A 22,919-nucleotide genomic window follows, 5' to 3' on the forward strand; every position below is an offset into this window, starting at 1 on the left:
AAAGACAAGTTTGTCGCTATTTAATAATTTTAACGAGTCTAACGACAAGGATAACTCGGTCCTTTTCATTTTTATAGAGTCTGAAAAGGTACATAAAGTTAACTCCAAAATTCCTTTTTCGTCATCTAATCCCTTAAGTCCGAAAAAGTATAAAACAATACAGAAGGGATGAGTTTTCGATAATTTTAACGAGCCGAATAAAACAAGCGCTCGACCTTTTTGTGCAATAATCCCTCAGGTCCAAAAAGATTAAAATCTAGAGGAGGGATAGCTCTTCCTGTCCTTTAACGAGCTGGAAGGCCAAAACTCAGCAATCTTTTCATATTTTACGAGTCAATTGAAAAGAGCTTAAAGAAGACTCGTCTTTTGAGGAATGAGTGATAAACAGGGATAGCAACTGATTCCAGGTACAGGTTGGAATTTTCCAATCACGGCAGTGTCACAAGGATGGCTAGGTGAAATCACTCTTCGCAGCTGTTCCTCAAAATGGGTAAACAATCATATGGAGGTGAACGATTGGCCAAATGAAAAGTGGAGGTGGCAGGTGCAAACACGACCAAGGCTTTAATGGCTGATAAATTTACGATCACAGTGGTTATTTACCGGGATAGGTTCATTTTTTAGTTAAAAATGAGCTTAAACACTGGAGGAAACTCTGCTCACTGCTTATATTTATTTTTTAACGAGCATGAAGACCGCGTTAAAACTGCTCGGATCTCGCGTTTATTTTTTTTAACGAGCATGAACTTTATGCTAAAACTGCTCGATTACCCAGTCATTTGATAAGAGTGTATCATCAAGATTCTATTTTTTATGGAGCTTCATCTCACTAAGCTTTGCTCCTGATCCTTTCTTTATGCAAGTTCGGAAACGGCTAATCCTACGAGTTTAAAGGGTTAGACCTACAAGTTTAAAGGGAGGACCTAAAAATTTAAAAAAATAAATAGTCGCCCCTTGCTTGCACTCCAAAAGGTTTGCATGCCCCCAGGTATAAAACAGAGTTTCAAGGTTACCTCTACTTACCCTCCGCCAAAACATTGGTTTTAATCGAGAGAGGCTTACCTCTTTCAGGTTACCCAAAGATTGTCTCGTTAATCTTTCAAACAAAACATTTCCTCGGCAATGCCTACCAAAATAGACAAGGGTGAATGACTGGTGCCAAACACGTAACTTTGACAAAAGAATCCTATTCTAGAACAACCCCTCTTCCAACCACGGATGGGGTACGGACTAGTCATATTCTCCCGCGGAAACCTACTTTATACCCAAAGTTTTCCTGCCGAAGCAGGCCAGGACGCATGCCCCCTGGGTTCCAGTCATATCCTCCCAGATTACTCGCGCTCATCAGGAGGACGGACCGTGGGTTGAGACACTTCTTGCATGAATAGACCATTTAGGTATGGCACATGACTATTTGCGATGTGTGATCCGGGAAATGAAAGTTGGTCCACGAGCTTGACCATTCTTCCTTCATGCGGAAAACACATTACTCTAAAGAGTGAGGAGACTACAGCTCCCATGCAATATATATAGTCTCGTCCAAGGAGTAGGTTATAATCCAAGGGTCCTTGAATGACCATCACGTTCATTTGAACGGTCTTCCCTTTCAATGTTATAGGCACATTGGGGAGGATCCCTAACGGTCGACTGGTTCCTTTATCAAAACCTGACATATTTCTCATCTCAGGTAACAGTGCTGGTGAACCAAGCGCTTTCCAAGCAATAGAGGAAAGGATACTCACAGATGCCCCCTCATCAATGATAGTGCCAGCCATTACCATTCTGTATATTTGACAAATAATTCTGAATGGTACACTGGCTGGCAGCCGGGGTCTGCCTAGCTGGTTCCAATCAAAGGACACAACCAGGTTGCTTGGTGGTGGGACCGAATATACGGCCAGATAACGCTCTGATGAAATTCCTTCCTGCGATAAAGGAATGGTGGCATTGCCCCCTTAATCATCAGAGTTAGTGCTGATGAAGAGAACTTGGACGGTGTCGTCTTTATTCTCCTCTGTGATGGTGTCATTCGAAGATGGAGCTTCTGAAGGAAAAACTGGGTCAACTGCCGTATCAACCTTTTGACTTTCGTCAGGCATTGATCCAGACGGTTCTTCTTCAATGACAGGTGCTTCGGCTGACCACCTAAGTGGCTCAGCCGGATTCTCAACTAGTGAGGGACTTGGCAGGAGTCTTTGATATCCAGGAGGGAGATGCGCTCATAAAATCGGGCGATCTTCCAGAACTCTTTTTGCCTCGTCTAAGAAGGGACAACGGTGGATGGTGTGATCGCCTTCACACAGTCTGCAGGGAAATTTGACTCTCCTGCTCTGTCCTGTAGCTTCACTCCCACTAGTTGACGGTGAGCAGTCGACATGACTATCAGAGGTCGATGCTCCCGAATTGTGCAAACGGGGGGACCAGTCTCTTAGTATCCGTGGGATACAGGGACAATCTCTATGGAAGTGGTCTCCCCTGCATATGACGCATGGCGATTTAGGCCTTACGAGTGCGGTGTGTGGATTTTTGTTAGATGACATTTGTTTGCCCCCAGTCGTCTTAGGCTCCTTCTTCTTCTTCTCCTTCTTCTCCTTAGGAACCTGGTTTTTAATTTGACCAGTCCCTTCAAGCGAAGAGGAAGGAGGGGAGGAAGATGAAGTTGAAGGCTGGGAGGCAACTCTTGTCTGATCTAACTGTTGACTCGACTGCTCAGGACTGGTGGTATTCTGAATGACATTGGTTGAAAAGAGCCAAACTGGTAGGCCAATTGTCAGTCCTGGAAGCGACAATGTGGCCATGTGGGGCGCACCAACATCTCCCCAAGAGGAGAAGGGACTAGGATTTCCACCCAAGGGAACTCCTTGGTTGGTGTGCTCCATCTTTTCAACCTAAAGATCAACGCAGGATAAAGGGTGATTGTTCCGTTTAAAATCAATTGTTAACGACGCTTTTAGACACAACTTGCTTTTTCAGTTTTAAAGAGTCGAGAAAAAGCTAAAGATGACTCTAGTCTCCTTCGATGTTTTAACGAGCCCGAAGTGACAAATGCTCGGATGGACTTTTTCTGTTATAGAGTCTGAAAAAGGCCAAAAGAAACTGCTCTGGAGATCTAGGCAGAGGGTGTGCCAAACTTTTCGCAAAACCACAGAATACTTTTTACGGTACGGGTGGTCGATCTTCGTGAATGCTGTGTTCACTGCATTGCGATCAGTAGGGCGGCCGACACGGCTTCCTAAGGATAAAATATATATGCCTATAGGGGTCTCCCAATATATACGCGACGGTACGTGGGAGCACAATCCGTACTAGCGCCACCGTCTCTCAGGAGGAATCACCCACCTTCTTCGAGATCGACAGTCACTAGGCTTAACGACGCCGGAACACGTCTCTAGCCTAGACCTCTATGTTGTGCGTTATGTTACAAAGCGTTGTTAGGTTCATTCAGTTTATTTTAGTTTGATCTTTTTAAAGTTTGCCTTTCAAGGTTCACCACGAGATGTATGATACAACTTCCTAAATGCAGTCTAAGATGATAAGCAAGCTTTACAATCTTTCAACTTTGAAAATCCTAGCTACTAAGGGAAAAGAATAACATTATCTTTTCTCAAAGAGCAATCAGCACACTCTAATGCATTTTCCCTAAATCCAACATGCAAACTATCAAATGCAAAATGCACAATGCAGGTGTTTGTTTTCCACTTTCTTAGTATAAATGCCTACAAAGAAAGCTTTTTGCACAATTTTGAATTTGCTTTTAAGATGATCAATATAAACAAGTTCACTTTCTTCAAAATCAACAAGGGTAGAAGAGATTACAATCACTTTGCGATTTTCGAAATAAAGACTTGTTTTGACACTTCGAAAGAGACAAATTCAAACCAATAAGCAAAAGTAAAACTATAATCAATCCGAAAAACAGCCAATGAACTCTCTTCTAAGATCACTATCAATCAGATCTGAATCAAAGGCTACAGAATGACTACTTTACTCAAGCAAAGGAAGACTGTAAATGACGCCACAAACACATAAAAACATTCACAATCTTTTTGTACAAAAATGAGGCGGAATTCAAGCAAAGAAAAGGCTTATCAGACTGGCACCTATGCTGGTTAAAGGCTGCAAAAACAGAGATCAAAACAGGGCAACAGAGGACAAAGAACCCCAGCTTCACAAGGCCACACTGGTTCAGCGCAGGTCTAACACTGTTAGTTTGACATTCAGCGCAGGTAGCCCCTTCGGGACCTGCGTTGAAATGCAGACTGCCTTCACAGTGCCTGCGCTGAAAGAGAAACTCTCGTTTCCCTTGGTTTCTGGGTCATAAAATGCTCAAAAATCAACCGTTTCAGGCCAAATCAGAAACACAAGCAAGGTATAAACAGAGGGATACTTTGATAGGGTACTAAAGACTATCACAAGGATCATCAAATCATTTGTGGATCTAGTTTAGATCATAGACAAGTCCAAAAACTGGATCAAAGCAGCAACTTTTTACTTTGCATCCGGGAAAGATGCAGTTCAATAGTTGCTGTCAAGTCTATGAAGTAAACAAATGACGGAAACACAAATGAAATGAATAAACAAACTATCCCCAGCGTAGTCGCCAATTTGTTGTGGGGAAAAATGCCTATGCAGGACGATCCTATCCACCTAAGGTGTGACAGCGCCTTAGCAACAAACGAATACAGCTATTATGATTTCTTCCTTTATGAAATGTGAAAGAGGGGAGATCGGCAGACTTACCGTTGTCTTCCGGTTGTCCCTCGAACTAAATCCTCTTCTCTTTGTGTGTCCACAGCTACTTGCCTCCTCGCTTGCTCAAGAGAACAGCTACTTGAATCCCACGAGATCACAAGAGAACAGCTACCTGTGACAAGAGAACAGCTACTTGCGACAAGAGAAGAACACAATACAAAGGCAAATATACATATTCATAAATGATTCAGGATTAGAAGTAAATCAAATATACTAATGCAATCACGAAAAATACACCAGCATATAGGAAAGAATCAAGATAGCTTTATTGAAAGTAACAGGGTTCAGGAAGAGATACAACCCATGGGGCTCCAATCCAGCATCTCCTTCCCAGCAGAATGGAATTCCTTCTTCAGCTCCCTTCAAAGCATTACACACCCAATGTTTCTAGCCACAAACCAACAACAATTCTTTGCAATTACCAAATTCCAGCCTCTAGATCTCATGGAGGAGAGATCCATATATAGATGTTTGGAGAGAGGATGAGTCAGCTTGAGATCTGACTAGTGTCCTCTCCCTCTATCAGTTCTTGAGTCCACTTGGAGGTTCTTGCTTCCACTTGGAGATTTGGAACCTCTTACTCATTACCAGTCGAATACCTTGATGCAAGTGTCATTTTGGAAGCTTCCTGGGCATTGACACCTTGAGGAATGACTCTGCCACATGTCCAAACTCGCTCAGCGCAGGTAGCCTTTGTTGAAGTTGACATTCAACGCAGGTAGAGAGTGGAGCAGTTGACATTCAGCGCAAATGCTCAGTGGAGCAGTTGACATGATCCAGAATTGGCTTGTTTTTTAGTGTTTTCAGGTGGAGAACTTCTGTGAATTGCTGTGGTTAGTTGGCCTTGTTCCTCTAGGGGTAGGAACAACATGTTTAGGGACTTTGGATCCCTTAGATTATGACATTTCATGCTCCATGCTGTAAGGCACAAAAATGTCTATAACACCCCCACTGCAAAATCATTGCATGTCCCCATGCAATTTTTCCAAAACTGTGAACTCTTATTTCCTATTGCATCTGCTCAGATACCTCTGCTAGTACATCTAACTTTCTTCTCTTGCTCCTCTTTGAAGTGACTGCCATCCTGGGTTTTTTCATGAGAAGTCTGTATTTAAGGTTGATGACTGTTTTGTTCAAGTTTCTATTCTTCCTTTTCAACTTCCTATTCTTCTTGTACCATAGCCCTAGGTGCATTATTTTATTATCATGAATGGCTTTATCCAATTTGCTTTGTTCCTTTAGGGTTTCACTTTCTTTCTTGATATGCCTATTCAATATCTCTAACTCATAGATTTCCTATTTGAGAGAGTCAGTCAGAGGTTCTTGTGGATTGACAGGTTGTTTTGGATTTGCCGAGGATCCTAGATCCATTGAGGCACTTTTCTTTTCCAGTGATTCTATGTAATCATAAATTTGTAGATACATTGGATCTATGCCTCAGGATCCTTGGTTGGGGCTGCCTTCAAAATACTGTTTAGGAGAGCTTTGAGGACTGTATGTAAATGGAACATTATCAGGAGATGGTACTGGGGTTTCTTCTTCTATAGTTATGAACTTTTTTCCCTTTGATGATACCTTCTTTACCATACCTCAAAGTCTAGAGCTCCTTCTAAGTTGTAGGGTTTTATGTTCTCCTCCTTTGTACCCTTTTTCTCCTTCCCTATCGTTTCGTTCCTCTTGATTTGTTTCCTAATCTCTATCAATTTTTCAGAGATTAGTTGTTCGTCATCTTGTTGTAATGAAGATTGAGGTTTGTTCTCAGTAATTCCACCAGCTTTCTTTTTTATCTTTCCTTTTTGCTTGATCTGCTTCCTGATCTCTATCTCAGAGACTGGCTCTTCATCATTTTTCTGTGTGGAGGACTTAGGTTTGCTTTGAATGGTCATACTAGTCCTTTTCCTCTTACTCCTTCTGACATTACCCTCTTCAGGTGATTCTTGTGCCTCTTGGAAATAGTTTCTTATCAAGAAGTTTTCCCAAGTATCTCCTATTCTTTTTAGATGAAACTCAACCAGTATTTTTACCAACCGATGATGGTACATAGTTGTGTCTATGAATTCCATTTTCTTCTATACATTTGAAGCCATCCTCCTTAGACTGTATAGAAGGAAGAAAGGGAGGTTGATGTTTCCATTTTCTAGAAAGTTCATCAATAAATGCATATGATAAACATACATGCATCTGAATCTTCCCTCACAGGTAGTAAATTTTTTTAATATCAAAAGCATGCTTCTCCATTTATTTTTAAGTGCTAAAATAGGAATTCCTTTTCTAAACATAGTGACATCCATACCTGGGTTCCTGAGGATTACCTTCCATGATTCACTGTGAAATTCTTTGTTTTTGAACCATCTCTCACCAAGTCTTGGCAGTTCTGTAGCCTCTGCTATGTAATATTCTATTACTACAAACTTAATGTCTCTAATCTCTACTTCTGTACCATGGAATGATCTAGCAAAATATTTTGTGATCTCCTTGTGATATCCATCAAATTTTTCAATGAAATTGAGCCATCTAGCCTTCTACAACATATCCTTGAGTTGTGGGTACCCTTCCATGAACTTTACCCCTATGGGCTCTGCCTTGTCAATGAGTCCCATGGTCTTTGTTTCATAGAATTTTCTAACCTTCAGAATTACTCTCCTGGTCTATGAAATGGACTGACTGTGGGTATGGTGAAAAAGAACTATGGGTTTGCGTGGAATAAGTGGACAGTGACGGTTCGGAGAGATGTGAATACGTTGGTCACATCGTAGTTTTGACCGTTAACAGATGGAGTTATTAGAGACCATTTAAGTACAGAGTATGGAGAATGTAGCAGAGGTGTGGTATGATGAAATCATTATAGACCATTTGGTATCAAATGTGGAAGTATCAAATGTGGAAGATGTGGCAGAGATGTGGTATCATGAAGTGGCAGTCAAATCAAATGATGACTTGTTAAGGAGACATATGATCATTCATATTATACATGACTTATGTTTATGACTTGTTGTTTAAAATAAATTTGCATTTTACCTTTAGAACTTAACCTTTTGCTTGATAATGCTTTTGGTGTTGATCCATAGGTACTTTGAGCATGGCTGATCTCCAAAACATGATTCTTCAATTTCCTTGCATTCATGATTTATTTGTGAGCTATACAATTGTGCCAGAGCTGATAATTAAGTTGTAGCTACAGAATTAGATTAGCTGCGGAATGGAATCAACTGCAGAATGTGAAAAGAAGGAAAAGTGAAATATGACTTATGGAATATGGATGTAAAAATAAAATGGAAATGAGTTATGACAGTGAGATGGAATGAGATGTAAGATAAAATGAAAAATAGGGTTAAATGGGTTAAAACTGTCAAAAGATAAAATGTAAATGAAATATGATAGTGAGATGAAGTGGAAATGTAGAAAAAAATAAAGACAGAATGAGATGGAACGAGATGATGAATTTGCAGACTCTAAACTGTAAATGAATGTATCTTTTTGTCACTACTTATTACAGAAAGGAAATGGAAAATATATGATGTCAGAAATCTTTTATTTTCACCCTGTATTTTCTGTATAAGGATGCCAATCAATGATTGGTTTTCAACCTCATATAATTTTTTTATTTATTTATCATTTTTTTTTAGGAAAAATAAAGGCTAATTTAGTGGAGAAGAAGAATTCTTCTTCACTGGCATCATTTCAGAGTTATCCTGGAAAATATTAATGAACTCCTCCCTTGAAACTGGTTTTTGATATATCTTCAACCGATGACCATTCACAAGAAGAGGTATTTTTCTTCCATCTATTGTCCTTATCTTTATTGCTCCATTATTAAAGACTTCTTCAATCTCATATGGCCCAAGCCAATGAGTTTAAAACTTCTCTTGAAAATCCTTGAACTTTGAATCGAGCAATAGTGCCCAATCCCCTACTTGATACTTCTTCTCCTTAATATATTTATCATGCCATTTAGCCCTTTGTTGTTGGACTATACTAGTTCTTTGGACTGCATCTTGCCTGATTTCATCAAGTTCATTGAGTTGCTCCAATCTATGTTTCTGTGCCTCTGATCAATCCAATCCCAATTGGACTGCCATCTTGAAGGTTTTTATTTGAAACTCTATAGGGAACATGGCTTGTTTCCCATAAACAAGTTCATAGGGCGTATGTCCTGTTGTGTTCCTCCATGCAGTTATATAGGCCCATAAGGCTTTAGGAAGCCTTTCTGCCCAATCTCTTCTATGTAGATGCATAGTCTTAGTGAGAATTCCTTCAATCACCTTATTTGTAGATTCAACTTGACCATTTTCTTGTGGATGATAGGGATTAGATTTCCTATGTTTGATTTTGTAATCTTCCACAAGACCCTTCACCATTTTAGATGTAAATTGAGATCCCCGATCTGTCACAATTTCTCTTGGAACACCAAAACGAGTGAAGATGTCCTCAAAAAGAAAATTAACTACAGATTTTTCATTAGCAAAAAGTAAAGCTTTGGCCTCTACCCATTTAGTGACATAATCAACGCATACCAATATATACTTCTTTTGCTTAGATGAAGGATTAATTGGCCCAACAAAATCTAAGGCCCATTTTTCAAAAGGTTCAATGAGTACCTGAATTTGTAGTGGCATTTCATTTGAAGGAGCAGGTTTCCCTACCCTCTGGCAGTTGTCACACCTCCTGACATATTCTTTGGCATCTTTGAAGATGGATGACCAATAATATCCTAAAGAAAGGATTTTATAGGCTATCCTCTTGTCAGCAAAGTGTCCACCACACGGCTCATCATGACATGCCTTAAGAATCTCAAGCATTTCATCTTCCTTAACACATATTCTAATCATAAGATCTGGGCTTGTTTTATACAATTCATTAATGATCCATAAGTATCTTGAACTTATCTGAATGATTTTTCTTTTTTCTCTAGGAAAAAAATGTGAAGGCAATTTCCCTCTGACTAAGTAATTAGCAATATCTGCAAACCAAGGAGTTTGAGTAGTCACTGCAAAAATATATTCATCAGGAAACTTGTCTTCAACTGGAGTGTCGTCTTTGATATTTTGAATTCTAGACAAGAAATCAGCAACTGTGTTTTGTTTTCCTAGTCTATCTGGCACAATAATATTGAATTCTTGCAAGAGTAAAAGCCATCTTGTAACTCTGCAATTAGTAATAGGTTTATTCATTAAGTATCTAATTGCAGAGTGATCTATATGAACAAAGGTTTCATATCCTGTTATATAATGTCTGAACTTGTTGATTACATGAACAACAACTAAAAATTCATTTTCAGTTACAGTATAGTTCAACTCAGTGGGAGTCAAATTCTTACTTGTGTAGTAGATGGCATAGGCGATCAAGTCTTTTTGTCCTAATACAGCTCCCAGAGCTGTGTCTGAAGCATCTATTGAAATGTGAAAAGGTAGTGTCCAATTTGGACCTCTCAAGATGGGTGCTTTAGAATTTTTTGTTTTTAAAGTTTCAAATGCTAACTGGCAGTCAAGATTCCGATTGAATTCACAATCCTTGGTGAATAATTTGAAGAGTGGAGATGCTATTTTAGTGAAATTTTCTATAAATCGTCTATAGTATCCTATAAATCCTAGAAAAATTCGAACATCCTTTTGGCAATTTGGAATTGATAATTTATGCCCTAAAAAAATACCTTCTGTAAACATCATAAAACATTTTCATGGCTTAGTGAAAGGTTTGCTTCGTTACATCTTTTAAGAACTTTTTCTAGATTTTCCAAAGCTTCTTCAAATGTATTCCCATAGACTGTAAAGTCATCCATATATACCTCTACACAAACATGTATTAGATCAAATAAATAAATAAATAAAAATAAAAATAAAAATAAAATAAATAAATAAAAATAAAAATAAAAAAATAAAATAAAATAAAATAATAGATAATAGATAATATATATATATATATATATATATATATATATATATATATATATTCCTAGTACTGCTCTTTGGAATGTTGCAGGTGCATTACATAACCCAAAAGGAAGTACTCAGTAGGCATAAGTTTTCCCCATGGACAAGTAAATGTGGTTTTATCTTGATCCTCAGGTGCCACCTGAATCTAATTATAACCACTAAAACCATCCAAGAATGAGAAATACTTCTTACTTGCTAATGTATCTAACACTTGATCTATAAAGGGCAAAGGAAAATGATCTTTAAGGGTAGATTTATTCAATTCTCGGTAATCGATGCACACCCTCCATTTACGATTCTTTTTAGGCACAATCACTGAAGGGGAAACCCATTGGCTGTTTGAAATTGGGTAAATGAAGTTTACATTTAGCAGTTTTTGCAGCTCTTCTTTCACAATTTCCCTAAGATTTGGATTCATCCTTCTCTGAGGTTGCTTAATAGGTCTACAATTTTCCTCAATGTAGATGTGATGTATACAAGTTTTAGGACTAATTTCTTTCATGTCATTATATTCCCATGCATATGCAACAGAATTTTGTTGTAATGTCTTGATTAGCTTTTCCTGTTGTAATTTCTCCAAGTTATTGTTTATGTTCAATGTTCTCCCTGGAACAATTTCAATTGTAGAGCTACCAAATTCTTCCATAGAATAAAGAGACACCTACCTAGATGAAAAATATTCAATATTGGATTTTTTCTTAAAATTGATCATGTTCATATTCTGGAGATGATTCAAAATTTTCTATTGTATTTAAGATTTGACTATCTTCACTAATATCTGAAATAGTAAAGAGAGGTTGAATGTCATTTTCATCATCAATCCATTCTTGGTCATCTATTTCTGTGATTTTTTTTGCTGGAGGATATAGAGTGAATTTCTTTGTTGAATTCCCATCAGAAATATACATATCACCAAATCTAAAGCTAATGAAAGCATCAGTTGTGGCCAGCCAAGGTCTTCCTAATATGAGTGGATGTCCTCATAGATTGTTCTTAAGGGTTAAGATCATAAAATCAACAGGATATTCCCAAGAATATAAGGATACTGAAATATCTTCTAACACTCCATCTGGTTTGATTACAGATCTGTCTGCTAATTGCAGTAATGTAGGGGTGTAAAGAAGATTAGGAAGCTTGAGTTGTTCCATGGTTTGTTTGCTCATGACGTTTATTGTTTCCCCTAAATCAATCAATGTATTTGGAATTTCAACTCGATTGATATGTGTTTTCACAATTGGACTTCCTAGATCTAAATATTTTTGTATGGAAATTTTTCCCATCATTATATTTTCTATTTTTCCTACCAGGTGAGTTCTTTTTGTTTTTTTTTATTTTCTTCTTGGTTTCTTTATGTTCAACTCCTTTATTGTTTTAGCTAGGATTGGAATCTCCTTAATGACTTGTAACAAAGGAATTTTGATACTGAGATTTTTTAGTTCATCTAGAAAATCATAATTAGGCAACATGATCTACTTTACTACTCCTCTATCAACTTGTAATCTTTTAGGAAAATGAGGTGCAGAAGTAGATACTGGATGCTCATTGATAGGAGTTGAGTTCACTAGTTCTTTCTGTTTTTCATTTTCAGTATTTTGGTTTTGGAGAGATGTTCCCTCAAAACTTTTATTGGGCTGTAGAGAATCTTCCTCGGAATTGTCTTGTTCCTAAATAACTACAGAAGGCCTTTCCTTTTGTAATATCCTACCAGATCTTAGTTGAACATCATTGAGATCTAGAGGAGTGATCATATAAGTTGGAAATTGTTGTCCTTCCACCATGTAAGTATTCTGAGGATTTTTATTGTTGGGGGTTGGTAATGGTTAGGCAGGTGGTTGTTTTGGTCTATGTTGAAATGGCAGTAAGAGTTGAGGATTTTGGTTTTGTTGTGGAATTTTTTGTGGGTTTTGTTTTAGAAATGGTAATGAAAGTTGAGGGTTCTAATTTTGAGGTTGTAGCTATTGATTTTCTTGTGGAATGTGTGGGGGAGGATAATTCTGATATGATGGAGGATATTGATAATATTGAGAAAATCTCCCATAAGGATTTTGTACTCCTTGTGCCCAAGGTTGAGATTGATATTGAGGTTGAGGCCAAGGTTGCTGCCAAGAATTCCAATTTGGTGGGGGCTGAAGATACACTTGATTGTTAAATCCCTGATTTTGTGGCCCCTACCAAGGTTTTCTAGAGACAAAGCAAAGAGGTTCTACTAAATTTGGAAATGTTTCTTCTTGAAAAACAACCTTAAGACCTGGAATCAAAGGACAACCCTTGGTCTCATGATTCTCTAGGAAAATAATACATGTCTCTATAATTTTTGCATCCAAAGGGCATTCTCTTAAAGCATGTTCTTTTTTTTTTTCCTGCATTTTGGACAGAAAATAGCTAAAGCATCAGCGTTAGTTTTCTGCTTGTTTTGGAACTTAAGGGTGTCTATTTTCTCACTAAGACTCGCTAGAATATCTATTTTGAATTCATCAAGCATATTACCAATTTATGCCATACTCACTGATCCAGTTGCAAATTTATTTACTCTAACAAGAGAAGGATCTCTTGGACCTTTCCCAGTTTTGGATTTCCCTCTAAAGAGATGAACCCATAATTCTCCTATATCATTTAATGGGAGTTGAAATATATCTCCCTTCCCCATCATGTTAAGGATATATATCCGCTCATCTCTAATGGCTTTTAATAAAAGAGCTTTTAAGGTATCTTCATCTAAATTGTCCATCTTTTCTCTTTTCAAATTATAGTTGAATCTCTCAATCAAATCCTCTAAATTTTCATCCTCTCTTTGCATCATTCTGAACACTTTATCTGTGTGATTGGTAGGCATGCAATAATCCAAATACCTATCCAAAAAGACTTTTTCATGGCATTCCATGTTCTAATGAACTGAGTGACTAACCCCGTGAACCACTTCAAAGAATCTCCTTTCAGTGTTGAAGGGAACAACTTAAGGTTTTTAGAGTCTTCTAGATAATCATAGGTTCTACACAAGTCTTCAAACTCAAATAAAAATGTTTCAGGATCCTCACTTTTTAACCCATGGAAGTTTGGGAGGACAAAAGATCAGATATTTTTCATTGTGGCATTTGTTTCTTCATCCACTATAGGGAATCCAAAAGAATTATCTATTTCCCTATTTCCTCTACCTCCTCCATTATTTCCTCTGCCTCCTCCATTATTTCCTCTACCTCTTCCTCTACCCCCTCCTCCAAACAGTGTGAATTATCCATCATCTCCTTCTTCTGCCATTATAGTTTCTTCAGAGTTAGTATAGGGTTCAACCTGCAAGGTTACTTTCTCCTCCTCTAGTTCTTCTATTAATGGGATATGGGAGAGAGGTTCTACTTATTCTTCCTCACCAGGTATTCCTAATTCTTCAACTAAAATGTGCTCCCCTTTAGAGGTGAAAAAGGCTACTCCTATTGTTGGAGACCCAAGATTTTTCTCCTTTAGGATTGACTTGGTAGATGAAGTAGGAGATTCTTTTGATTGGATTTCTGCCCCTGGAATTTCAGGAGTTCTATGGATGGGAGTATGAGCTTGGGATGGAGGTGTATTTCTTCTTGTTCTTGGTGGAGTAGGTGGTGTTGTAGGAATTGAACTCCTACCTCTAGCTATAAATCTACCCCTAGAGTCTCTTTCTCTATGCATATCGATTTTTTTTTTTAATGTAAGAGATAAGGTTACCTAGTTACACTTCCCCAGCAACGACAACAAAATTTTTAGTCAATTTAGTGTCCTAAATTGATTTTCATAAATTATCAACTGAGGCTCGTAAGCTGATGAAGTGTAGTGCACTGTATGTGCTAGTTAACCCTTCTTACTTCGTTGTTTTATATTTTAGATTGTTTTGGGGGTTTCTGTTCTTTGATTCCTAATGATGTACAATTTGAACTATGAGAAACCGAATCTAAATTTCCTAAAGGTGAACCAAGAGCTTAAAAACTAGTCAAAATCTAAGTTAAAAGAAGAAAAAACAGAGCATCTATCCTATCTTCTCATCTAATCCTAATTCATGAATAATTCTTAAAACTAGAAGGTAAAGTTGTAAGTCATGTTGAAATAAATACAGAGAATGAAATTAACTGAAGTACTTCTAGTTACCTTAACCTTTAATTTTGAAGGATAACCTCCTTAAGATGGAATTCAAGCAACTTCTGTACTTCATGATCTAGAAAAGAAACTAAATAAAAACATGCAGAAGGTAACTGATTGGTTTCAACCCTTATGTAAAGTGAATGCTTAACCATTTAGTTTAGGATGGATATTAGCTTGAAATGGTGACCAAAAACATTCATTAGTACAGTGCATTGACAACCTGAACTAGGAAGTAAATAACAAAAACAGTGAGTAAACTAATCAACAAAGCATCCTCATTACTTTCAACCTTACTCTCTTTAGAAACAAAGTGTTTCCTTTATGAAATGGATTGGAGAAACAAGACTGCATAATTGAATTCTAACATTATGCTACTTGTTAAAACTAAAAGGAATCAAACTATAAGAAATCAACCTAAGTTATAAACACTGCTAAAAGCAAATGAGGAATTTAAAACTGAACAGAAAGAAGAAAACAAATGAAAAGAAAACCTCCTTCAGCGCAGGGGCCCTCTGCAACTGACTAGGTTGAGTTGCTAACTTAATTCAAAATGCTCCTTCATATGATCATCAGTCAACACACGACTTTGTATTATAAAATAGGAACGAAAGTCCAACATTACAGAGTTGATAAGTTTAAACTTAATACATCCAAAAACTTCTAACTCCTTCCGGTTTTTTTCAACTAGTATTTAAAAGAAAATATTCATAACTGTCTTTTGAGAAAAATTAGCTACAGGTGGTCTACACATATTACAACCAGTCTGCGTAAAATATTTGATCAGCTACAAGTGACTTGAATTCGAACAAGGTGGTTGCACAGAACTGTTGACACAGGTGGCTGATCTGAGTTAACGCTTCAACAGATCTGTTGGATTTATTAATTAACCATGAGAGGGTAGACAAAGAGTAATATTGCTTCCAGGTTTCATACGTTTGACTCCACCTTTGACTGTGGTCTTGAGCTGGCTTTTTTGTCAATCTGAGCCAGGTGACTAGGATAGGATTCATGTCGAGACGATTCCAGATATGCCCATGTGGCCGGTTTCTTCGTTTGACACCTATAACCTGTTCAACCATGGAAGTAGCTACGGAACATGTGGTTAGCTGCAGAATAGGCTGCATTCCGTAGCTAATTTGCAAAAACTTATTTCAAATAGAAAAAACGTAAAAGTATAACATGTCAATCATTTAATGTCCTCCTTGAGACAAAATCTATCATTTATCAGTGATGGGGATCTGTCTTTTATGGAAAACAAGAGAAAGAAGTGAGAAACGTTGTTAAAGAGAGAGTAATTTTGAGGTCCAGCATACCCCCACTGCAAAATCATTGCATGTCCCCATGAAATTTTGCCAAAACTATGAACTCTTCTTTCCTATTGCATCTACTCAAATACCTCTACTAGTACATCTAACTTTCTTCTCTTGCTCCTCTTTGAAGTGACTGCCATCCTGGGTTTCTTCATGAGAAGTATGTATTTAAGGTTGATCATTGTTTTGTTCAAGTTTCTATTCTTCTTCTTCAACTTCCTATTCTTCTTGTACCATAGCCCTAGGTGCAGTATTGTATTATCATGAATGGCTCTATCCCATTTTCTTTGTTCCTTCAGTGTTTCATTTTCTTTCTTGATATGCCTGTTAAATATCTCTAACTCATAGATTTCCTGTTTGAGAGATTCAGTCAGAGGTTCTTATGGATTGACAGGTTGTTTTGGATTGGCTGAGGATCTTGGATCCATTGAGGCACTTTTCTTTTCCAGCGATTCTATGTAATCATAAATTTTTTGCTACACCGGGTCTATGCCTGGGGATCCTCTGTTGGGGTTGCCTTCAAAATATTGTTTAGGAGAGTTTTAAGGATTGTATGTAAATGGAACATTATCAGGAGATGGTACTGGGGTTTATTCTTCTATATTTATGAACTTTGTTCCCTTTGATGATACCTTCTTTACCATACCTCAGAGTCTAGAGCTCCTTCTAAGTTGTAGGGGGTTTATGTTCTCCTTGTTTGTACCCTTTTTTCTCTTTTCCTATATTTTCCTTCCTCTTGATTCTTTTCCCAATCTCTGTCAATTTTTTAGAGATTAGTTGTTCATCATCTTTTTGTAATGAAGATTCAGGTTTGTTCTCAGTAATTCCACCAACTTTCTTTTTTATCTTTCCTTTTTTCTTGATCTTCTCCCTAATCTTTGTCTTAGAGACTGACGCTTCATCATTTTTCTGTGTGGAGGACTTAGCTTTGTTTTGAATGGTCATACTGGTCTTTTTCCTCTTACTCCTTCTGACATTACCCTCTTCAGGTGATTCTAGTGCCTCTTGGAAATAGTTTCTTATCAAGAAGTTTTCTCAAGTATCTCCTATTCTTTTCAGATGAAACTCAACCAACATTTTTACCAACCCATGATGGTACATAGTTATGTCTATGAATTCTATTTTCTTCTGTACATTTGAAGCCATCCTCCTTAGACTATTTAGAAGGAAGAAAGGGAGGTTGATGTTTCCATTTTTTAGAAATTTCATCAATAAATGTATATGATAAACATACATGCATCCAAATCTTCCCTCACAGGTAATAAATTTTTGTAATATCAAAAGCATGCTTCTCCATTTATTTTTAAGTGTTGAAATAGGAATTCCTTTTCTAAACACAGTTACATCCATATCTGGGTTCTTGAGGATTACCTTCCATGATTCACTGTGAAATTCTTTGTTTTTGTACCATCCTTCACCAAGTCTTGGCAGTTCTGTAGCCTCTGCTATGTAAGATTCTGTTACTGCAAACTTAATGTCTCCAATCTCTACTTCTGTACCATCGAATGATCTAGCAAAATATTTTGAGATCTCCTTATGATATACATCAAATTTTTCAATGAAATTGAGCCATCTAGCCTGCTGCAGTATCTCCTTGAGTTGTGGGTACCCTTCCATAAACTTTACCCCTATGGGCTCTGCCTTGTCAATGAGTCCCATGGTCTTTGTTCGTAGAATTTTCTAACCTTTAGAATTACTCTCCTGGTCTATGAAATGGACCAACTTTGGGTAAGGTGAAAAATAACTATGGGTTTGCGTCGAATAAGTGGACAATGAGGGTTTGGAGAGACGTGAATATGTTGGTCACATCGTAGTTTTGAACGTTAACAGATTGAGTTATTAGAGACCATTTAAGTACAGAGTATGGAGAATGTGGCATAGTTGTGGTATGATGAAATCATTATAGACTATTTGGTATCGAATGTGGAAGATGTGGCAGAGATGTGGTATCATGAAGTGGCAGTCAAATCAAATGATGACTTGTTAAGGAGACATATGATCATTCATATTATACATGACTTATATTTATGACTTTTTGTTTGAAATAAATTTGCATTTTACCTTTAGAACTTAACCTTTTGCTTGATAATTCTTTTGTTGTTTATCCGTAGGTACTTTGAGCATGGTTGATCTCCAAAAATTGATTCTTCAATTTCCCTACATTCCTGATTTATTTGTGAGCTGTACAATTGTGCCAAAGTTGTAGCTGCAGAATGTGAAAAGAAGGAAAAGTGAAATATGGCTTATCGAATATGGATGTAAAAATAAAATGGAAATGGGGTATGACAGTGAGATGGAATGAGATGTAAGATAAAATGAAAAATAGGGTGAAATGGGGTAAAACTGTAAAAAGATAAAATGTAAATGAAATATGACAGTGAGATGAAGTGGAACTGTAGAAAAAAATAAAGACAGAATGAGATGGAATGAGATGATGAATTTGCAGACTCTAAACTGTAAATGAATGTAGCTCTTTGTCACTACTTATTACTGAGATGATGAATTTGCAGACTCTAAACTGTAAAGGAACGTAGCTTTTTGTCACTAATTATTACTGAGATGATGAATTTGCAGACTCTAAACTGTAAATGAATGTAGCTTTTTGTCACTACTTATTACTGAGATGATGAATTTGTAGACTCTAAACTGTAAATGAATGTAGCTTCTTGTCACTACTTATTACAGAAAGGAAATGGAAAATATAGGATGTCAGAAATCTCTGATTTTCACCTTGTATTTTCTGTATAACGATGCCAATCAATGATTGGTTTTCAACGTCATACAATTTTTTTATATATTTTTATCCTTTTTTTTAGGAAAAATAAAGACTAAGTTAGTGGAGAAGAAGAATTATTCTTCACTAGCTTCATTTCAGAGTTATCTTGGAAAATATTAATGAACTCCTCCCTGGAAACTGGTTTTTGATATATCTTCAACCGATGACCATTCACAAGAAGAGGTATTTTTCTTCCATCTATCATCCTGATCTTTACTGATCCATTATTAAAGACTTCTTCAATCTCATGTGGCCCAAGCCAATGAGTTTCAAACTTCCCTTGAAAATCTTTGAACTTTGAATCGAACAACAGTGCCCAATCTCCTGCTTGAAACTTCTTCTCCTTAATATATTTATCATGCCATTTAGCCCTCTGTTGTTGGACTATACTTGTTCTTTATACTGCATCTTGCCTGATTTCATCAAGTTCATTGAGTTGCTCTAATCTATGTTTCTGTGCCTCTGATAAATCAAATCCCAATTGGACTGCCATCTTGAAGGTTTTTATTTGAAACTCTATAGGGAACATGGCTTGTTTCCCATAAACAAGTTCATAGGGCGTATGTCCCGTTGTGTTCCTCCATGCAATTCTATAGGCCCATAAGGCTTCAGGAAGCCTTTCTACCCAATCTCTTCTATGTAGATGCACAGTCTTAGTGAGAATTCCTTCAATCACCTTATTTGTAGATTCAACTACACCATTTGCTTGTGGATGATAGGGATTAGATTTCCTATATTTGATCTTGTAATCTTCCACAAGACCCTTCAGCATTTTAGATGTAAATTGAGATCCCTGATCTGTCACAATTTCTCTTGGAACACCAAAACGAGTGAAGATGTCCTCAAAAAAGAAAATTAACTACAGATTTTTCATTAGCAAAAAGTAATGCTTTGGCCTCTACCCATTTAGTGACATAATCAATGCATACCAATATATAATTCTTTTGCTTAGATGAAGGATTAATTGGCCCAACAAAATCTAAGGCCCATTTTTCAAAAGGTTCAATGAGTACCTGAATTTGTAGTGGCATTTCATTTGAAGGAGCAAGTTTCCCTACCCTCTGGCAGCTGTCACACCTCCTGACATATTCTTTGGCATCTTTGAAGATGGATGGCCAATAATATCCTAAAGAAATGATTTTATAGGTTGTCCTCTTGTCAGCAAAGTGTCCACCACACGGCTCATCATGACATGCCTTAAGAATCTCAGGCATTTCATCTTCCCTAACACATGTTCTGATCATAAGATCTAGGCTTGTTTTATACAATTCATTAGTGATCCATAAGTATCTTGAACTTATCTGAATGATTTTTCTTTTTTCTCTAGGAAACAAATGTGAAGGTAATTTCCCTGTGACTAAGTAATTAGCAATATCTGCAAACCAAGGAGTTTGAGTAGTCACTGCAAAAAGATATTCATCAGGAAACTTATCTTCAACCGGAATGTCGTCTTTAATATTTTGAATTCTAGACAAGGAATCAACAACTGTGTTTTGTTTTCCGGGTCTATCTAGCACAGTAATATTGAATTGTTGCAAGAGTAAAAGCCATCTTGTAACTCTGCAATTAGTAATAGGTTTATTCATTAAGTATCTAATTGCAGAATGATCTATATGAACAAAGGGTTCATAGCCTATTATATAATGTCTGAACTTGTTGATTGCATGAACAATAGCTAAAAATTCATTTTCAGTTAGAGTATATTTCAACTCAGTGGGAGTCAAATCCTTACTTGTATAATAGATGGCATAGAGGATCAAGTCTTTTTGTCCTAATACAGCTCCCAAAGTTGTATCTGAAGCATCTATTGAAATTTGAAAAGGTAGTTTCCAATTTGGACCTCTCAATATGGGTGCTTCAGAAATTTTTGTTTTTAAAGTCTCAAATGCTAACTGGCAGTCAGGATTCCAATTGAATTCACAATCCTTGGTAAGTAATTTGAAGAGTGGGGATGCTATTTTAGTGAAATTTTCTATAAATCGTCTATAGTATCCTATAAATCCTAGAAAACTTCGAACATCCTTTTGGCAATTTGGAATTGATAATTTAGAGATGACTTCAACTTAAGATTTATCAACTTTAATCCCATCTCCTGAAATGTGATGCCCTAGAACAATACCTTCTGTAAACATCATAAAACATTTTTCATGGCTTGGTGAAAGGTTTGCTTCGTTACATCTTTTAAGAACTCTTTCCAAATTTTCCAAAGCTTCTTCAAATGTATTCCCATAGACTGTAAAGTCATCCATATATACCTCTACACAATCATGTATTAGATCAGAAAATTTTTTCTAGTACTGCTCTTTGGAATGTTGCAGGTGCATTACATAACCCAAAAGGAAGTACTCGGTAGGCATAAGTTCCCCATGTACAAGTAAATGTGGTTTTATCTTGATCTTCAGGTGCCACCTGAATCTGATTATAACCACTAAAACTATCCAAGAATGAGAAATACTTCTTACCTGCTAATGTATTTAACACTTGATCTATAAAGGGCAAAGGAAAATTATCTTTAAGGGTAGCTTTATTCAATTCTCGGTAATCGATGCACACCCTCCATTTACCATTCTTTTTAGGCATAATCACTAAAGCGGAAACCCATTGGTTGTCTAAAATTGGGTAAATGAAGTTTACATTTAGCAGTTTTTGCAGCTCTTCTTTCAAAATTTCCCTAAGATTTGGATTCATCCTTCTCTGAGGTTGTCTGATAGGTCTACAATTTTCCTCAATGTAGAAGTGATGTATACAAGTCTTAGGACTAATTCCTTTCATATCAGCATATTCCCATGCATATGCAACAGAATGTTGTTGTAATGTCTTGATTAGCTTTTCCTGTTGTAATTTCTCCAAGTTATTGTTTATGTTCAATGTTCTCCCTGGAACGATTTCAATTGTAGAGCTACCAAATTCTTCCATAGAATAAAGAGACATCTGCCTAGATGACAAATATTCAATATTGGATTTTTCTTGAAATTGATCATGTTCATATTCTGGAGATGATTCAAAATTTTCCATTTTATTTAAGATTTGACTATCTTCACTAATATCTGAAATAGTAAAGAGAGGTTGAATGTCATTTTCATCTTCAATCCATTCTTTGTCATCTATTTCTGTGATTGTTTTTGTTGGAGGATATAGAGTGAATTTCTTTGTTGAATTCCCATAAAAAATATACATGTCACCAGATCTACAGCTAATGAAAGCATCAGCTATGGCCAGCCAAGGTCTTCCTAATATGAGTGGATGTCCTCCTAGATTGTTCTTAGGGGTTAAGATCATAAAATCAACACGATATTCCCAAGAATCTAAGGATACTTAAATCTCTTCTAACACTCCATCTGGTTTGATTACAGATCTATCCGCTAATTGCAATAATGTACGGGTGTAAAGAAGATTAGGAAGATTGAGTTGTTCCATGGTTTTTTGCTCATGATGTTTATTGTTGCCCCTAAATCAATCAATGTATTTGGAATTTCAACTCCATTGATATGTGTTTTCACAATTGGACTTTTTGGATCTACATATTTTTGTATGGAAATTTTTCCCATCATTATATCTGCTATTTTTCCTACCAGGTGAATTCTTTTTGTTTCTTTTCTTTTCTTATTGGTTTCTTAATGTTGAACTCCTTTATTGTTTTAGCTAGGATTGGAATCTCCTTAATGGCTTGTAACAAAGGAATTTTGATACAGACTTTTTTTAATTCATCTAGAAAAATCATAATTAGGCAACATGATCTGCTTTTCTACTCCTATATCAACTTGTAATCTTTCAAGAAAATGAGGTGCAAAAGTAGATACTGGATGCTCAATGATAGGAGTTGATTTCACTGGTTCTTTCTATTTTTCATTTTCAGTATTTTTGGTTTTGGAGAGATGTTCCCTCAAAACTTTTATTGGGTTGTAGAGAATATTCCTTAGAATTGTCTTGTTCCTGAATAACTACAAAAGGCTCTCCTTTCTAATATCTTACCAGATCTTAGTTGAACATCATTGAGATCTAGAGGAGTGACCATATAAGTTTTAAATTGTTGTCCTTCCACCA

The sequence above is a fragment of the Pinus tabuliformis genome, chromosome 5_1, assembly GCF_031772625.1.
Source record: "Pinus tabuliformis cultivar Carrire ecotype Pingquan chromosome 5_1, CPIR1, whole genome shotgun sequence".
NCBI classification, from domain to species: domain Eukaryota; kingdom Viridiplantae; phylum Streptophyta; class Pinopsida; order Pinales; family Pinaceae; genus Pinus; species Pinus tabuliformis.